At 39.7% G+C, this 20700-nt stretch overlaps 3 long non-coding RNA genes across 3 annotated transcripts in view; 2 read left to right on the forward strand and 1 right to left on the reverse strand.

The window, feature by feature from the left end:
* The first annotated feature begins 7337 nt into the window (after positions 1 to 7337).
* Positions 7338 to 9315, forward strand: LOC124255382. The gene is made up of 3 exons (XR_006892677.1): positions 7338 to 7579; positions 7974 to 8097; positions 9137 to 9315. It is a non-coding gene; the product is annotated as an uncharacterized LOC124255382 (long non-coding RNA).
* A 2246-nt stretch (positions 9316 to 11561) lies between these two features.
* On the forward strand, positions 11562 to 20679 carry LOC124255376. The gene is made up of 3 exons (XR_006892674.1): positions 11562 to 12201; positions 18234 to 18238; positions 20669 to 20679. It is a non-coding gene; the product is annotated as an uncharacterized LOC124255376 (long non-coding RNA).
* The window catches only part of LOC124255377, a 65722-nt gene continuing 59587 nt past the window's right edge, over positions 14566 to 20700 (reverse strand). Inside the window, exons 2-3 of the long non-coding RNA XR_006892675.1 lie at positions 15876 to 15991; positions 14566 to 14879 (exon numbers count right to left, since the gene is read on the reverse strand). This is a non-coding gene — a long non-coding RNA (uncharacterized LOC124255377). The remainder of the gene's footprint in view (positions 14880 to 15875; positions 15992 to 20700) is intronic.

Consider the following 20700-nt stretch of genomic DNA (forward strand, 5'->3'; position numbering starts at 1 on the left):
TATGTTGGTCTTGGTGATGAAACGAACGGGACTAGTCAAAACGTTCACGGCACAATTCTAGTTTTAATTAATGGAACCTCCGAATTGATAAATTCTGAACCTTTTGGTATTCACGGGACAGAACAGATCTCAGTAATTGGCGACAAACTGGATCGGGTGATGAGACTGAGTGACTGCGTTTTCGTACACCAGTCAAATGTCTGACCTCCTGTTCCACCGACCCGTGAAGGTCTGGGTTAGAATTGATCTTCAGCAACCCATGCTTGTCGTAAGAGGCGACTAACGGGATCGGGTGGTCAGGCTCGCTGACTGGGTTGACACATGTCATCGTATTCGTATCCCAATTGCGTAGATCGATGTTCATGCTGTTGATCCTTGGATTGTCTGGTTCAGACTCGATTATTTACAGACCGCCGCCATATAGCTGGAATATTGCTGAGTGCGGCGTAAAACTAACCTCACTCAGTCCTGTTCCACCAAGTCGCCCCTTACGGGAATCCCCATAGCTCTCTGATCATCGCTAAGATGTACGACATTATCCGTTGGGATTTCTTACGTCGTGATTTGTGTAAGGGATCATTGTGTGCTCGGGCAAGTCAGTCTCCCAGATCCTGTTGAAAAATTTAAGCAACAAGTATTTGCAGTGTAATATCTTTATCAATCTCGACAGCGCTTTTTGCCGACATGTTACTGAAAGGTAAATATTCCAAGAATACATAACCTTTTGTGACTGTCAAATTGAGTTATCTGATCATTGACAATTTGTGACTGTCAAATTGATTTATCTGATCATTGACAGCATCACCCGAACACAACCAACCTCAAAAACAACATGCAAAATGTGTGGCATGAATGTGCTCCACTCTTCACACATGCACCCTGATCGGTGTAAACCTACCTGTAATCATTCCTCTGCTACATCAAGCGGGTCCTAACTTCATTTGTTAATAGTTGTTAACAGAGTTGTTAACGATGTTGTTTAGATCATGACACATACGGACTGGCCTGCAATGTCACCTGATCGTAATCCCACTGGACATGCTTGTGGCATTACTGGAAGTCGTATTTACCGTCTCCATGTTCACCACTAGACTCTGGATGACCTTGAGCAGGCGTTACAGAGAGAATGGTAAAACATTCCACAACAGCAACTTTAAAGTCTCATTCGGTCAATGCAAAGAAGAAGAAGCTTGCATTCGTGCTCATGGTGGTCATACGCGTTACTGAACACTGCTTCACTGTCCAAAACTGACTTGAACTTTAATGTTAACATTTTGCTCCATCAAAGCAGCACATTTTGCACGACTGTTTCACGGGTACATGCTTTTGATGGTTTGTAAGTCTATTATTGCTCAATACCATTTCATTTCATTTTGGTAATCGTGTGTACATATGTTTCTCCTTTCTATTGCATCATTCCATGATTTGCAATTTCAATAAATGAAAATGTAATGAGACTAAAATTTGTGTTGCTTAACTTTTTGTGAGGAGTATGATTAATAATCCATCTCAAGTCAAGAATACTTTAGCTTTGTGGCTCCATGGGGTTCTGGTGTACTGTTGATCCATTCGTCTCAAGTGCCTCAATTCGTTCTGCAGAGTTGCGTCTTCTGGGCACTCCAGAAATCCATGCTTGATCTGTCAATAGAAACTGTAAAGGTCTGAGACCTGTATCACGTCGGGCATTCCTCTCACAATAAGCTGACACTCCGTGATATAGCTGTAATACTGTTAAAATAGGCGCTAAACCCAGCTCACTCACGTACTCTCGTCTCCATTTTGAATTTGTTGCCTGTACATGTCTTTTTTTAAATTTGTCAGATAACTGTTTCTGACACTAAATGGTATAGTCAAATCCCTTGCAGGCGTCTCCATGACGACACACTGAGGCAACTATGTGCTTATCAACAGCTTTTCTCAAACCCTAGAAATACTCTTCAAGTGTAACGGAAGGTTTAAACATGTAATTGAATACCTGTGTTTTGTGTTTGATCAAGACATTGGTTGCCCGTAGCAACAGAGCCACAGGTAACCGTGTCACACACTATAGATAGATACCTGCGTGAGAAGGAAACAATGACAGTGATGTATCTCTGTCCGGGAAGACGAATGAAAATGAACATTGAACGAAGACTCTTGGTCTCTGTATGGCTTCCAAGAAGAAACATTCTCGTATATTTGCGCTGGCGCTTCCGTTCTCACAAAAACAAGCAAAAGTATTGACTAAAGCGTGACAAATTTTGAAATTGGGACCATTTGTCTTAATGTCGCTTTGATGGCAGGCTTTGAATGATAATTTTGATTATAACCAAAGGGTGATAATGTGATATCGCGAAATGTAAAAGTAAAGAAATGTTCTATCGCATTGTCGCCCATCTATCATTCACAAACAGGAGTTTAAAATGACCATTAACATGTTGATTGTCGCCTTGTGCATTAATGGCGCTCACGTGTTGCGAGTGAATTAATCTGCGCAAGCACAGATCTGTTATACTCTCGATTTCCTTTTCCTTCCGTGATTCTGAAACGGAAGACATGGGAAATACTAATGGGAATAAGGCTGGCTTTTCTTAAAATGAAATAGTTTCAGATATTGTTATTGTTATCGGCGTCATTTTCATGGGCCAACCTGTTTTGACAGAAAAACCCAAACTCTTTGTATTTATTTTTATTCTATTCCGGTCTCCAGCTACTTGAGGGAAGGTCTGACAGAGTCGACGTCGTAGAGTTTGGCTCAGTTCGCTGTTCAACCCTATGGCGTGCCACACAACTACTATGGACCGGCACTTCACACATGCCTTACTTCGGGCTTTCCTCCCACACGAAGCTGACACGCAGTGAAATAACTGAAATACGTCAGATCTTCAGAGAACACACTCAATTGAAACCATGAGAGTCCTTATGATTGCGTTTGTTTGTTGTTAAACAAGACACTCAGCAATATTCCAGCTGTATGGCGGAGGTCTGTAAATAATCGGGTCTGGACCAGACAATCCGGCGATCGACATCATGAGCATCGATCTCCACAGTTGGGATACGATGACTTGTGTCAACCATGTCAGCGAGCCTGACCACCCAATCCCGTTAATCGACTCTTACGACATGCATGGACTGACAACTTCTTTGCTGCAATGGATGCGGCGTTCCAGTGTACATGTTAACACTGACTGACTGACTGACTGAGTTTGGTTTTACGCCGCTTTTTGCAATATTCCAGCAATATCACGGCGGGGGACGGCAGAAATGGGCTTCACACATTGTACCCATGTGGGGATTCGAACCCGGGTCTTCGGCGTGACGAGCCAACGCTTTAACCACTAGACTACCCCACCGCCCCGTACATGTTAACACTGGTATCATGCAAGTTATGTTTAAGAAATGTAAGCGTCCTCGTGCTTTAACTATAATAGTTCAGGGCTAAAGTGTGCTTTATTACACTATACATGGTGGTAGAGCGAACTGTATTTCTTTTCTAAGATGCCAAATTTAATACTTTCTAAGGATAATTACGATTAATTTAAGGCAGAAAACAAACGGTGTCGGTGACCTAAATTAAGAATCCTCGCACAGGGCTAACTGGCGCGCTGTTCTATTGATGTGTCTGCCCCCCTACGTTAAGACGAACGTTACCAGAAAATAAAAATGATAAACAGTTTGATGACGGTTTACGTTCGGATTAAATATCTTCTCTAAATTATTTCAATTACATCTGTGATTAACGTAAACCATATGGGGCACTATGAACGTCGCATTTCTACTACCAACATACGTTTAGATCAGTACATCAAGATGAAGCTGAGTAGTCAAGCGACATTCAACGATTGCATTGTGGGAATGTAAACATTGCGAACGTTGCCGTGTCGCTGAAAACATGTGAGTCGAATTGAGACATTTTAACCGACGGAAAAGAAAAACGTAATGAATCCATCAGTGATGTTATCTGCGTGAAGCAACTGCAAACCAAGAAACTGGATGCAACGGAGTAGTTTGCTGTAGGAAGGCGTTTCCTATTCTCGCGGTACTTACGGATATCGGCTGAAAAAAATAACACAAACAATTCTTATCGTATGATTCGGTCATCAACAGTTTCAGAGTTGAGGATTATGGATTATCAGATCATAAAGGCATATTCTGTGAACTGAAGTTAACTAAACCGCGACCGCCAAGGGTTAAATTAACCTACAGAAAGACAAGGTCAATAGATGCTGCCTCTGTCAATGAGGATATTAACAACAGCAAGCTTCATCAACTCATGGAGGATATCAACCAAGAAGGCAAAACTGAGTTGAAGACTCAACTGTATAACAGCACACTGGAGAGACTGCTGGACAACCATGCCCCTCTCATGACACGCAACATCACCATCAGACCTACATCCGACTGGATGACAGATGAAGTTTTTTAAAGCCAAGCACTATCGACGTTCTGCTGAACGTATATGGAGATCAAGCAAACTTGAGGTAGACAGACAGATTTACCAAACTGCCAGAAATGAAGTCAACAACCTCATCAAGAAAGCAAAACTAGATCACATTTCTAAAAAGATTGAAGAAAGTAAAGGAAACAGCAGACAGTTAATCGCTCTTACAAAGAGACTAACAGAACCACAAACATCGACTGTCATACCTTCTCGAGAGGAGTCCAGTCTACGTGCAGAGGAGTTTGCAGAATTCTTCATTACGAAAGTGAAGAACATTCGTGAAGACATAGCTAAACGTCAGTGCTGCAGCAACAATCCCCTGGAACAAGACCAACCATTTTGCGGCACTCAACTTGTCGTATTTGAACCAGCAGAGATCCAAGAGATTACAGATACAATCAAATCTGCGCCTTGTAAATCCTGTGAATTGGATCCAGTACCATCTTGGCTACTCAGAAACTGTCTAGAATCATGCAAATATCTTACTTCATCAGTCATCAATTCCTCTCTCCAAGAGGGCTCAGTACCGGCATCTTTAAAAGAAGCCATCATTAGACCACTACTGAAGAATAACAATCTTGATCCATGTGTACCCAAAATTACAGACCTGTTTCCAACTTGTCTTTTCTATCAAAGGTGTTGGAGAAGGTTGTTCTCAGACGATTGAAGAGTCATATGAACTTGCATCATCTGAATGAAATTTTTCAGTCAGCTTACAAGGAAAAGCACAGCACTGAAACAGCTCTTCTCAGAGTTCAGAATGACATATTGACTCATATGGACAAGCAAGAGGTTGTGCTGCTAGTACTACTCGACCTTTCAGCGGCTTTCGACACCGTGGACCATACCATTCTACTGCAGAGGTTAGAGCACACTATTGGCATCACAGGAACGGCATTACAATGGTTCCAGTCATACTTGTCAAATAGAACAATGAGAGTCAAGGTCCATAATGTGACTTCATCCATCAGAGAAATCCACTTTGGTGTAGCACATGGCTCTGTGCTTGGTCTGATTTTGTTTTCACTGTACATTCTTCCAATAGGTAATATCATCCGAAGTCACAACAAAAAATTCCATGGTTATGCAGATGATAACCAACTGTACATAGGAATTATACCAGCTAATGTTGGACACGCAAAAGATGTTATGGAGAGCTGTATCGCTAACATCAAGATATGGATGACAAACAACTTTCTGAAACTCAACGACGACAAATCTGAGTTCATGAGCATTGGAACTAGGCAGCAGCTTCGCAAAATAGGCGAGTGTAGTCTCACAGTTGGAGATCAGTCTATCTGCCCTGTGCCCCAGGTGAAGAATCTTGGTGTTGTTTTCCGTCCTTCAATGTCACCAGAATCACAAGCCTTTACAGCAGCAATCCAACATCTCCAGCTTGTACAAAACAGAGCTGCCAGGATCATATCCAGGACAAAATGTCAGGAACACATCACCCCTGTGCTGAGGTCGTTGCACTGGCTCCCAGTAAAGAGGAGAATACAGTACAAAATAATTTGCATCACCTACTCAACCCTCTATGACATCAATTCACCAGCTTACCTCAAAGACATCATCGAAATCTATCGTCCAACTCGTGTCTTAGGTCTGAGAAAAGAGGCAGCCTGAAAATGCAAGCTACAAAAACATCCATGGGAGACAGAGCTTTCAGTGCTGCTGCACCAGCTTTGTGGAACTCTCTGCCAGTTGAACTGAGATCAGTATCTTCCCTGGAAGCATTTAGGAGCCAACTAAAAACTCATCTCTTTCTAGCTACCTACTAGTTTCTCCACTTTCTCTGCACAGCGCCACTGAGCAGCACTGGTTGGACATTAGGCGCTTAAACAAATGCATTATTATTATTATTATTATTATTAATGCTTGTTGTTTTTAAATGAAGGGCCTTCTCCTCTAACATCTACATCTATCAGCTGCTAGATCCATCAGGTGAATTAGCACTCGTGAGCCCGGTGATAAACAATTCCATCCACCATTGACGAAACGAGGCTTCTCCCATTCTCGCAGTATTACCAGAAATTAACGTTATTGAGTGTATGTAAGAGCAATCCTGCCGGAAAGGGCGGGAAAAGTAATGATATGTCCAAGTTGGTATAAACTCCCCAATATTCGTGACACTGCAAGATTTTGATCACTTACAGACTTGGTCCACTTCCTAGTTACCAGTCGGTGATGTAAACAACCGGTAAGTGTCGCTCATCGGCGATTTCGGCAGAAAACGTGTTTACCGCGAGAATATAGGAAACCCACGAGAATAGGAGACGGACCTATACGAAGCGATGACAACTGACTTGCATCGTGACGTCGCTTACATTGTGACGTAATGCAAAAGTGTTCGATTACGAGGGGGCAGACTAGAATGGCGCAGTGACGCCATTACATTGTGACGTAATGCAAAAAGTGCACATTATCGTGCGTTCTCACGGTGCGACTTGTAGTAACAACTTGTAGCATGCAACACAGTTGCAATCGTAATTTGAAATCGCATACGACTAGTTGCAACCGAGTTGAAAGACATAGGACTTGTCCCAATTCCTACTACAAGTCGCAAGCTCTCGACCAATCAAATCGCTGAGATCTGTGTCCACCTCAGAGTGACGTCCACTTTGTTTATGTTGACATCATGTCGGAGCCACGCCAGGAAAAGATCGACCTCACCAGGGAAGAAACCTAGCGGTTTATATGTTTCTACTTGTCCCAGGAATGCCTATGGAATGTTCAACATGCCACATATTCCAAAAGGGAAAACCGACTCGCCGCGCAGTCAATGATCGCGGAAAAGATGTACTGCCACGGGAGAGAAATGACAGGTGAGCACGAGCAGACGACATTTGTCTATTATTTACACGCTAGTTGTATATTTTCTCCGCGACTAAAATAGTAAAGACATTATAATTAGCAAGTTATTACAGTAATTTTCACCTGCTTCATCTCTGCTATTGTGTGTTTCAGTGGAACAAGTTGCGGCAAAAATCGCAAGTATATACGGTCTTATTATGGCCGGGAACTTAGGAAAATCCCGCCCAGTCAGAGAAAAGTGGTGCAGGGGTGGATGACCTGTACCATTCATCGTGGGAGTTTTTCGCAGTCCTGGGACTCTTCTTGAAATGCCATGTACAGCAGAGGCCTTCTACTAACAATCTGGTAAATGAAAACATTTAAAATTACAATATAAAATTATGGTGCTTATAAATTTCTGTTTCTAATGTTGGATTTATTTAATTTTGAGTGAAGGTAGCAATTACTGCATTGGCTGATTTTGTGAATAAAGGCGAGTGGAATTTTTTTTTTATTGATTCATGGGGTGATTCTGCTGAGATGTGTGATGGTTGAGTTTACATCACCAATTGAAAAAGAATATAAATAATAGACAAGACATGAAATGACATTTGAGTTTCAGTTGTATTATTCCTTGCAAAGTACAAACAATGATTTAAGTATTTCATATGGTTTGTCAGATGTTCATGAATGAGAACATTTATCATCATGTTGCCAAATACCCATTTGTGTTAGTTAATAAAATGTACCTTTCTTTCAGACCAGGGAACCCATTTCTAATAGCAGTAGAGCAGCACCCATCATGATTACTGATGACAATGAATGCACAGGGAGCATTGAGTGCACCATGGATTCCACTGACAATGGCTGCAGTCAAGAAGTTAGTAATTGCTATCTAAAATTATAGTTCCTGAGTCACTGATTTGTCATCTGTGAATACTTATTATATGTATACATAAATTCAGTTGATGTCCTTCCACATTTTACATTTCACATAAGTAATGTCACTTTTGAAATTTTATATCACCATATCCCACTGCCAATCAACTTGACCTTCTGTCATAAAATAAAATACTCAGCCAGCTCATCTCGTACTTCTCTTGCATTGCTGGCATTTCTGTTCCCTCCCTGCTATATGAAACCATGGTTTACACTGTGTACATTAACTTCATCATTAGTGTTATAGATTGGGTCAGAGTTTGATTTGAGAAAGTTATGTAATGCAACACTTGCCAAGACAACTGAATTGGCAACGTCTGGTGATACTTGTAGAGGTTTTTGAAAGATGCAGAATCTGTTGACCAGAAGGCCAAATGCATTTTCAGATACTTTCCGTGCTCTTGACAGCCTGTAATTAAAAATTCTTTTCTCATAAGATAAATCCCTCATAGGATAAGGCTTCATCAAGTGAGGCTATACACACAACAACGCTAGGCACTAGTTCGTGTCGGCCGTTCAAGGGAGTTGGTTGTGGAGTATTTAATGTGTTATGCTGTAGAGCATGGGAAAGCTGGGAATTAGCATACACTGCTGCATCTCCAGCTCTGCCATTGGCTCCCACATCTACAAATATAAATTTGCAATTTGCATCCACCAATGCCAATAGGATGATACTGAAAAATTTCTTGTAGTTGAAGAATACAGATCCTGTATTGTTGGGTGCCCAAATTGCAATATGCTTGCCATCAATTGCATCAATCCAGTGGGGGAACTGCCACTTTGCCATGAATTCGTCCTGAATGTTGCACCAGTCACGTTCAGTAGTAGGAACCTGAAAATAATATTATCAAATAATGTATATCTTTGTCTTGTTTAACTCTATTAAACATATAAAACTTATAAAGTTTAACATCTTGTCAAGCATGTAAAAGATTGCATCTGACTTGTTTTCATAGAACTAACTCCTGACAACATATTTTTCAGACATCACACTGCAGTGGTTATGCAGAATCTATGCCTGTTACAAAAACAGACAAGGCTCAACCACACCCCAGGAAGAGGAGGAATCAAGCAACAGGAAGTCCTGAATTAAAAAATCTAATGTACAGGACATTGGAAATGATATCTCAAAAGAAAGCCAAAAGTGACACAATGATTGTGACATTTTGTTTGGTCAGCAGGTTGGGCTCTAGCTTAAAAAAATTGAAAACCTAAGAAAGAGAACTGAAACTGAAAATCTATTCACTGATTTTGGAAAATCAGTTTGAAAATGAGGCCTAAATATCAAATGATTTTAAGGGAGGGGGGTGTCAGCAATTTTGTAAATAGAAATATTAAAATGTTATGCTTGAAAAAAATAAGGGAGGTGGGGGTCATTGATTTTGTACATGACATGCAAGGGGATCACTTACTTTGTACATAAATTCCAGGGGGGTGACATTTACATTGTACATACTTCTCCATAAAAATCATCATCACTGCCCCCTAGCCTTAAATATGAACATTCCGTAACATATGTAAAATATAGCTCTCTTTAGCTGAAAATAGATGTTTCCACCTATTTATATGTTTAAAATACTTCCATCAAATAATAAACATTCATGTATCATGTAATCCTTGTCTGTTTTATGTCCATACATCTTTTTTACATAGCTGAAACCTATTTTAAACTTTCATTCATCCCTGACAAATTCTTAAGTGTGGTTTTTGCACTGATTTTCAAGAAGATCTGTAATGATATCTAAAACTGTTCAACAAATTTTAAAGTATTTTATTGAAAATTGGTGTTTGTACGTTTTATTGATTTGTGAAGAATGTGGTACCTGCAAGTAGTCTTGTTGAAGTACATCATAGATGGCTTTACAGACACAAGGAACAAAGTTGCAGATGGTATTCCTTGGCACCCCGTACAGGAACTCAAGGGAGCTGTAACTGTCACCTGTGGGTGAAAAAAGTAATATTTCAAAACACCATTCCCAACATTAAACGCTTTCGTTTGCATGAACATTTACATAAATGTTTCAATTTATATCTACATTTGCTAAATTTATATCCCACGTCTTGTACTCATTTGAATAATCCAGAGGTTCACTAATGACACTCATTTTATGATGCTTCGCTCACTCAAGAACATCTACTGATTATCCCCCCTCCTACTTGATGCAGAGTGCTCTTTCCTTAGTTCAAGGTGGTCAACACGCGAATGTAGGAATTGCCGTGTCTTTTGATAATATTTTGTGCTGATAACTACTTGAAACCTAACAGAATAGTTGGATTCTTTGCGAAATGAAACGGCAGTATCTGTGCTTCATTTACACACCACCTAACTTACCGTTTGCTCCAACGGGAATACTGTTTCTCATGGGGGTACACTTCTTCTCGATGAATGGAGAAATTTTCCCCAACAAAACGTCAAAATTTGCCTTGTCCATACGGAGAAATTCTTCAGTGACCTTGGATCTTCCTGTTCAAGCTCTCGAAGAAGCGAATTATACGCTCCAGCCGTGTTCCGCCGAAGAATCCAGTTACGGACCCACACCGATTTAGGCTTTATCTTCTTTTTTTTTAGCAACTGTGATATGTAGACCGACATTATCATGGCTAGCGTTTCTTCTTCACTCGACGAATCCATGTTGCAGAGTCATACGTGAGAATCTCGCGAGATACGAGTTGTATACGACTTAAAAAGTACACAAATGGCAAAGTCGTTACGATCTTTGTTGTTATTACAAGTCGTATGCTACAAGTTGTTACTACAAGTCGCACCGTGAGAACGCACCTTTGATCTTTCACCGAAACATCTTAGAAAGAGGGACAAATTATATAATTGACTGCAACTTCTTTTCTGCAATGGGTGGGATCATGAAGAGTCATATGAACTTGCATCATCTGAATGAAATTTTTCAGTCAGCTTACAAGGAAAAGCACAGCACTGAAACAGCCCTTCTCAGAGTTCAGAATGACATATTGACTCATATGGACAAGCAAGAGGTTGTGCTGCTAGTACTACTCGACCTTTCAGCAGCTTTCGACACCGTGGACCATACCATTCTACTGCAGAGTTAAGAGCACACTATTGGCATCACAGGAACGGCATTACAATGGTTCCAGTCCTACTTGTCAAATAGAACAATGAGAGTCAAGGTCCATAATGCGACTTCATCCATCAGAGAAATCCACTTTGGTGTAGCACAAGGCTCTGTGCCTGGTCTGATTTTGTTTTCACTGTACATTCTTCCAATAGGTAATATCATCCGAAGTCACAACATAAAATTCCATGGTTATGCAGATGATAACCAACTCTACGTAGGAATTATACCAGCTAATGTTGGACACGCAAAAGATGTTATGGAGAGCTGTATCGCTAACATCAAGATATGGATGACAAACAACTTTCTGAAACTGATCATTGGAACTAGGCAGCAGCTTCGCAAAATAGGCGAGTGTAGTCTCACAGTTGGAGATCAGTCTATCTGCCCTGTGCCCCAGGTGAAGAATCTTGGTGTTGTTTTCCGTTCTTCAATGTCACCAGAATCACAAGCTGCAGCAGCAATCCAACATCTCCAGCTTGTACAAAACAGAGCTGCCAGGATCATATCCAGGACAAAATGTCAGGAACACATCACCCCTGTGCTGAGGTCGTTGCACTGGCTCCCAGTAAAGAGGAGAATACAGTACAAAATAATTTGCATCACCTACTCAACCCTCTATGACATCAATTCACCAGCTTACCTCAAAGACATCATCGAAATCTATCGTCCAACTCGTGTCTTAGGTCTGAGAAAAGAGGCAGCCTGAAAATGCCAGCTACAAAAACATCCATGGGAGACAGAGCTTTCAGTGCTGCTGCACCAGCTTTGTGGAACTCTCTGCCAGTTGAACTGAGATCAGTATCTTCCCTGGAAGCATTTAGGAGCCAACTAAAAACTCATCTCTTTCTAGCTACCTACTAGTTTCTCCACTTTCTCTGCACAGCGCCACTGAGCAGCACTGGTTGGACATTAGGCGCTTAAACAAATGCATTATTATTATTATTATTATTAATGCTTGTTGTTTTTAAATGAAGGGCCTTCTCCTCTAACATCTACATCTATCAGCTGCTAGATCCATCAGGTGAATTAGCACTCGTGAGCCCGGTGATAAACAATTCCATCCACCATTGACGAAACGAGGCTTCTCCCATTCTCGCAGTATTACCAGAAATTAACGTTTTTGAGTGTATGTAAGAGCAATCCTGCCGGAAAGGGCGGGAAAAAGTAATGATATGTCCAAGTTGGTATAAACTCCCCAATATTCGTGACACTGCAAGATTTTGATCACTTACAGACTTGGTCCACTTCCTAGTTACCAGTCGGTGATGTAAACAACCGGTAAGTGTCGCTCATCGGCGATTTCGGCAGAAAACGTGTTTACCGCGAGAATATAGGAAACCCACGAGAATAGGAGACGGACCTATACGAAGCGATGACAACTGACTTGCATCGTGACGTCGCTTACATTGTGACGTAATGCAAAAGTGTTCGATTACGAGGGGGCAGACTAGAATGGCGCAGTGACGCCATTACATTGTGACGTAATGCAAAAAGTGCACATTATCGTGCGTTCTCACGGTGCGACTTGTAGTAACAACTTGTAGCATGCAACACAGTTGCAATCGTAATTTGAAATCGCATACGACTAGTTGCAACCGAGTTGAAAGACATAGGACTTGTCCCAATTCCTACTACAAGTCGCAAAGCTCGACCAATCAAATCGCTGAGATCTGTGTCCACCTCAGAGTGACGTCCACTTTGTTTATGTTGACATCATGTCGGAGCCACGCCAGGAAAAGATCGACCTCACCAGGGAAGAAACCTAGCGGTTTATATGTTTCTACTTGTCCCAGGAATGCCTATGGAATGTTCAACATGCCACATATTCCAAAAGGGAAAACCGACTCGCCGCGCAGTCAATGATCGCGGAAAAGATGTACTGCCACGGGAGAGAAATGACAGGTGAGCACGAGCAGACGACATTTGTCTATTATTTACACGCTAGTTGTATATTTTCTCCGCGACTAAAATAGTAAAGACATTATAATTAGCAAGTTATTACAGTAATTTTCACCTGCTTCATCTCTGCTATTGTGTGTTTCAGTGGAACAAGTTGCGGCAAAAATCGCAAGTATATACGGTCTTATTATGGCCGGGAACTTAGGAAAATCCCGCCCAGTCAGAGAAAAGTGGTGCAGGGGTGGATGACCTGTACCATTCATCGTGGGAGTTTTTCGCAGTCCTGGGACTCTTCTTGAAATGCCATGTACAGCAGAGGCCTTCTACTAACAATCTGGTAAATGAAAACATTTAAAATTACAATATAAAATTATGGTGCTTATAAATTTCTGTTTCTAATGTTGGATTTATTCAATTTTGAGTGAAGGTAGCAATTACTGCATTGGCTGATTTTGTGAATAAAGGAGAGTGGAATATTTTTTTATTGATTCATGGGGTGATTCTGCTGAGATGTGTGATGGTTGAGTTTACATCACCAATTGAAAAAGAATATAAATAATAGACAAGACATGAAATGACATTTGAGTTTCAGTTGTATTATTCCTTGCAAAGTACAAACAATGATTTAAGTATTTCATATGGTTTGTCAGATGTTCATGAATGAGAACATTTATCATCATGTTGCCAAATACCCATTTGTGTTAGTTAATAAAATGTACATTTCTTTCAGACCAGGGAACCCATTTCTAATAGCAGTAGAGCAGCACCCATCATGATTACTGATGACAATGAATGCACAGGGAGCATTGAGTGCACCATGGATTCCACTGACAATGGCTGCAGTCAAGAAGTTAGTAATTGCTATCTAAAATTATAGTTCCCGAGTCACTGATTTGTCATCTGTGAATACTTATTATATGTATACATAAATTCAGTTGATGTCCTTCCACATTTTACATTTCACATAAGTAATGTCACTTTTGAAATTTTATATCACCATATCCCACTGCCAATCAACTTGACCTTCTGTCATAAAATAATCAGCCAGCTCATCTCGTACTTCTCTTGCATTGCTGGCATTTCTGTTCCCTCCCTGCTGTATGAAACCATGGTTTACACTGTGTACATTAACTTCATCATTAGTGTTATAGATTGGGTCAGAGTTTGATTTGAGAAAGTTATGTAATGCAACACTTGCCAAGACAACTGAATTGGCAATGTCTGGTGATACTTGTAGAGGTTTTTGAAAGATGCAGAATCTGTTGACCAGAAGGCCAAATGCATTTTCAGATACTTTCCGTGCTCTTGACAGCCTGTAATTAAATATTTTTTTCTCATAAGTTAAATCCCTCATAGGATAAAGCTTCATCAAGTGAGGCTATACACACAACAACTCTAGGCACTAGTTCATGTCGGCCCTTCAAGGGAGTTGGTTGTGGAGTATTTAATGTGTTATGCTGTAGAGCATGGGAAAGCTGGGAATTAGCATACACTGCTGCATCTCCAGCTCTGCCATTGGCTCCCACATCTACAAATATAAATTTGCAATTTGCATCCACCAATGCCAATAGGATGATACTGAAAAATTTCTTGTAGTTGAAGAATACAGATCCTGTATTGTTGGGTGCCCGAATTGCAATATGCTTGCCATCAATTGCATCAATCCAGTGGGGGAACTGCCACTTTGCCATGAATTCGTCCTGAATGTTGCACCAGTCACGTTCAGTAGTAGGAACCTGAAAATAATATTATCAAATAATGTATATCGTTGTCTTGTTTAACTCTATTAAACATATAAAACTTATAAAGTTTAACATCTTGTCAAGCATGTAAAAGATTGCATCTGACTTGTTTTCATAGAACTAACTCCTGACAACATATTTTTCAGACATAATACTGCAGTGGTTATGCAGAATCTATGCCTGTTCAAAAAACAGACAAGGCTCAACCACACCCCAGGAAGAGGAGGAATCAAGCAACAGGAAGTCCTGAATTAAAAAATCTAATGTACAGGACATTGGAAATGATATCTCAAAAGAAAGCCAAAAGTGACACAATGATTGTGACATTTTGTTTGGTCAGCAGGTTGGGCTCTAGCTTAAAAAAATTGAAAACCTAAGAAAGAGAGAAGAACTGAAACTGAAAATCTATTCACTGATTTTGGAAAATCAGTTCGAAAATGAGGCCTAAATATCAAATGATTTTAAGGGAGGGGGGTGTCAGCAATTTTGTAAATAGAAATATTAAAATGTTATGCTTGAAAAAAATAAGGGAGGTGGGGGTCATTGATTTTGTACATGACATGCAAGGGGATCACTTACTTTGTACATAAATTCCAGGGGGGTGACATTTACATTGTACATACTTCTCCATAAAAATCATCATCACTGCCCCCTCGCCTTAAATATGAACAATCCGTAACATATGTAAAATATAGCTCTCTTTAGCTGAAAATAGATGTTTCCACCTATTTATGTGTTTAAAATACTTCCATCAAATAATAAACATTCATGTATCATGTAATCCTTGTCTGTTTTATGTCTATAAAAAAATTTTACATAGCTGAAACCTATTTTAAACTTTCATTCATCCCTGACAAATTCTGAAGTGTGGTTTTTGCACTGATTTTCAAGAAGATCTGTAATGATATCCGAAACTGTTCAACAAATTTTAAAGTATTTTATTGAAAATTGGTGTTTGTACGTTTTATTGATTTGTGAAGAATGTGGTACCTGCAAGTAGTCTTGTTGAAGTACATCATAGATGGCTTTACAGACACAAGGAACAAAGTTGCAGATGGTATTCCTTGGCACCCCGTACAGGAACTCAAGGGAGCTGTAACTGTCACCTGTGGGTGAAAAAAGTAATATTTCAAAACACCATTCCCAACATTAAACGCTTTCGTTTGCATAAACATTTACATAAATGTTTCAATTTATATCTACATTTGCTAAATTTATATCCCACGTCTTGTACTCATTTGAATAATCCAGAGGTTCACTAATGACACTCATTTTATGATGCTTCGCTCACTCAAGAACATCTACTGATTATCCCCCCTCCTACTTGATGCAGAGTGCTCTTTCCTTAGTTCAAGGTGGTCAACACGCGGATGTAGGAATTGCCGTGTCTTTTGATAATATTTTGTACTGATAACTATTTGAAACCTAACAGAATAGTTTGGATTCTTTGCGAAATGAAACGGCAGTATCTGTGCTTCATTTACACACCACATAACTTACCGTTTGCTCCAACGGGAATACTGTTTCTCATGGGGGTACACTTCTTCTCGCTGAATGGAGAAATTTTCTCCAACAAAACGTCAAAATTTGCCTTGTCCATACGGAGAAATTCTTCAGTGACCTTGGATCTTCCTGTTCAAGCTCTCGAAGAAGCGAATTATACGCTCCAGCCGTGTTCCACCGAAGAATCCAGTTACGGACCCACACCGATTTAGGCTTTATCTTCTTTTTTAGCGACTGGGATATGTAGACCGACATTATCATGGCTAGCGTTTCTTCTTCTCTCGACGAATCCATGTTGCAGAGTCATACGTGAGAATCTCGCGAGATACGAGTTGTATACGACTTAAAAAGTACACAAATGGCAAAGTCGTTACGATCTTTGTTGTTATTACAAGTCGTATGCTACAAGTTGTTACTACAAGTCGCACCGTGAGAACGCACCTTTGATCTTTCACCGAAACATCTTAGAAAGAGGGACAAATCATACTATTGACTGCAACTTCTTTTCTGCAATGGGTGGGATCAGCCTCGTACAGCCTCCTACAGTAAACTACTGCGTTGCATCCCGTTTCTTGGTTTGTAGTTGCTTCACTCACCTAACATCACTGGTGGAAACATTACGTTTATGTTTTCTGACGCTTAAGTTAAAATGTCTCAATTCGACTCACAAGTTTTCAGCGACACGGTAACGTTCGCAATGTTTACATTCCCACAATGCAATCGTGGAATGTCGCTTGACTACTCAGCTTCGTCTGGATGTACTGATCTAAACATACGTTGGTAGTAGAAATGCGACGTTCACATGGTTTACGTTAATCACAGATGTAATTAAAATAATTTAGAGAAGATATTTAATCCGAACGTAAACCGTCATCAAACGGTTTATCGTTTGTTTTTCTGGTAACGTTCGACTTAACGTAGGGGGGGGCAGACACATCAATAGAACAGTTAGCCCTGTGCGAGGATTCTTAATTTAGGTCACCGACACCGTCGTGTGTATTCTGCCTTAAATTAATCGTAATTATCCTTAGAAAGTATTAAATTTGGCATCTTAGAAAAGAAATACAGTTCGCTCTACCACCATCTATAGTGTAATAAAGCACACTTTCGCCATGAACTATTATGACGTTAAAGCACTCGGACGCAAGCGAACTGTATTTCTTAATTAATTGATTGTGTTGGGACTAGTTCGTCCATTAATAAAGTCTGAGTTTAAGGTTTATCTTTCCAACGTGTTGTTTTCGACATATGGATATTTATATACAAGGTCACCGTCACATGCCTCTGGGGTTGTCAACAGAAATACAGTTGTAATAAATGGCCAGTTACAGAAGCTGATCTTCCAGCCTTTGGCGATAAAACATTACTTTCTTTCGTGTCATCGCTGATTTTCAGCTTTCCATTGCTATAGATATCGATCACTAATTTTTCGTCTTGCCTCTAGGCCTGAAGACTTTTTCTCTGAAGATGGTCTTTTCTATTTCAATGATCTGAACACCTAAAGCAGAGGGGCGGGAGTTGTGGGGAAGATGGATACTGTCCTGACGTTCAGACGTAATTATAACGAGAAACGTACATTGTGCAAGTTTAATAAATATGAACTAACATACTAATACGTTGTTTTATACTCAAATTTTAGTTGTGTTCATTGTAATTCCTGCATTCTGATTGGCTGAAATGGTCACGTGTTATTGTATTTATTATGCCAATGAATGTAAAGAAATTAAGCCACGCCCACCAAACAGGACTACTTTCACCTCAACGGATTGTCTGAGAATCTCACCTGCAGTGTCCATTCGTCACCACTCGCCCCTTTCCGTAACCTCCAAGAACATTCGAGACCAGCTTGTGTTATTCCAGGACAGTCCGAATAGCGACTCGTGCCCTTATGAGGATTTTGACACCAGAACTATAGTTTGGCATGAAATGCATGTGGACCCGGTTTTTTGTAAATATCTCTTCATCCAATGACCCAATCGATCTCAAACTGTGCAAGTGGATGTTTTGTCAGACAACCTAATCACATTGTAAATCACCGATTTTATGCATTTGTATTAAAGAATCTGTCTATGTAACTGTCAACAAAATAAACAGCAGAACGCAGAAGGCTTGCAGAGGGAGGGAGCCAATGACCTGTAACAGCGGCAGTGTTGGGTCATAAAGATCAACGTTCGTCAATGTAGGTCAGCCTTGCTGATGACCCTGATGTCAAAAGAATCTAACTTTGGATGCCTACCTTTTTTTACAAGGTTTTGTTTATTGGTTGTTGGTTTATTTTTCACAATTGTTAGCACGATATTCAAAGTTGTACGTTTCATGTAATCCGACACCTTATAAATCGGTTTGCTATGTTTTGCTCTCTTTTTAAAAAAAATTCAACACATTTCTAATTAAACGTTTAGCATCATCTGAATAAGCTTTCATGATGACAGCTAGAAGTAGTCAATGTGAATGATCCAAACGTTCTATCACTGTGCAGTGCACAGGTAACTATCATGAGCTGCACGTGCATTTACCTTTATGACCCAACACTACCGCTGTTACAGGTCATTGGCTCCCTCCCTCTGCAAGCCTTCAATAGTGCACAATAGTGCACATATGTATATTCAGTGTAAATTTACTTTTTAAAATTTCCCTGATATTTAATAATCGGAGATGTAATCATTTTACTTTGAAAAGGGAACTACAATAATATTTTTAGATGTAATATGTCCAAAATACAGGAACACATTTGTCAAAAGAAGATCAAATTTCAGTATTTTTAATTGTTTTTAGATTTACTACTTTTATTTCCATAAAACAATTCTGCCAGCATGTATTGTTTTTGTGGTTTCATAAATAAAGTTACCTTTAACAGTAAAATATTCAGAATTAGAATACCGGGGTGTTGTTTCATGTGCCATTGCGTATATACACTTAAATACAAATGAATCACAATCCCATTATTCCGATATTTCACTTTCGTTTCATTCTCTCATCATTCATAATATTCGCTTATAAGCAGACTATGAACGATTCAATGGCTAAATAATGCAGGTCATGTAAAATAATCAATAACTTGTAATTGTATCCATCCCTGATGAAATCTGAAGCACGTACGGCTTCGCACACATCCTGGGAAAATATGGACGAGCATGTCAAAACACCTCTTACTTGCCCTGTTTCCTTTCGTTTGGGCGACACCATTTCAGGGTGTAGGGGTGGCAGGTCGCCATTATTTTGAGTTGGTATTTCACGGCGCTTCGGCAATGTTAAAGCCATCAGCAGCGAACATTGAATGATTCCTTTAAAGATAAAACAGAAATGAGAACATTTTCCCAATAAACTTTTATTTCACAAACAAGAATGTTATCATAAATACAACATTTCAACACGATTTCAAGATTTGCAGCCACTGTACCTTTTATAATGACATGTTGAATGTTCTACACTCAAAACAAATGTCATTACTATACAGTTGAATTAAACTAGAAATGATGTATTTTTTGTTATAAAAAGTACCAATATCCGAATATACACCCGTCTAGTCTATATCATATAAACTAAGACCCAAATGACGTCTTGCACTTGGACCATTTGACTAATCAATCACCATATTTCTATGTAGCTTGGAGAGGATTTCACCCACGTTTTACAGAATAAAATGAATTACATTTTAACTGCACGAAATTTAATATAATAAATCTAAATTCTCTTAGTTCAAACTACACCAGAAATAGTGACATATTACTAATTCTAACCACACAAATATCTGCATCAAATCCTTCAGTGAAATAGCTTCTACAGGCAAACGATTTTCCCAAAAAGAAAAATGTATAATCTATATTGAAACTAACACCTTACCGAAATCTGTCGGCATTCATCTCAAAACAATGAGAGTACATGACTGGTCATGTATTAAATCACGTCACTGAACTGAAAGTGATATTTTTCATACATTTTATCAAAGCATTATGTATCTGCACATCTGTGTACAAACTTGTCACTCTAGATATAACTATATTACATCCGCCTCAAAAACCATATTTGACAAATGAAATGACCATAAAACAGAAACAGCTGATGATAGTATCCGAATGTAGTCACAATTGCTGACCACTATCCAATGATAACCAAAGGAAAAAGTCACTACTGCTTACATGAGCGTTGGTTGTGTCCAACAAGTTGGCACTTGTCACATTTCTTATCACACCCCCTTCTTTTAGACCTTGTCAGGTATTCAAGTCTGTTTTGTTCAAGCATTATCTGTTTAAAAGCTTCTCTACCCCTGTGTGAGGTAGAACGAAAGTACCACTTGGTAGCATAGTCGTTC

Source organism: Haliotis rubra, unplaced genomic scaffold, assembly GCF_003918875.1.
Source record: "Haliotis rubra isolate DU_JTF1 unplaced genomic scaffold, ASM391887v1 Scf6, whole genome shotgun sequence".
NCBI lineage: Eukaryota > Metazoa > Mollusca > Gastropoda > Lepetellida > Haliotidae > Haliotis > Haliotis rubra.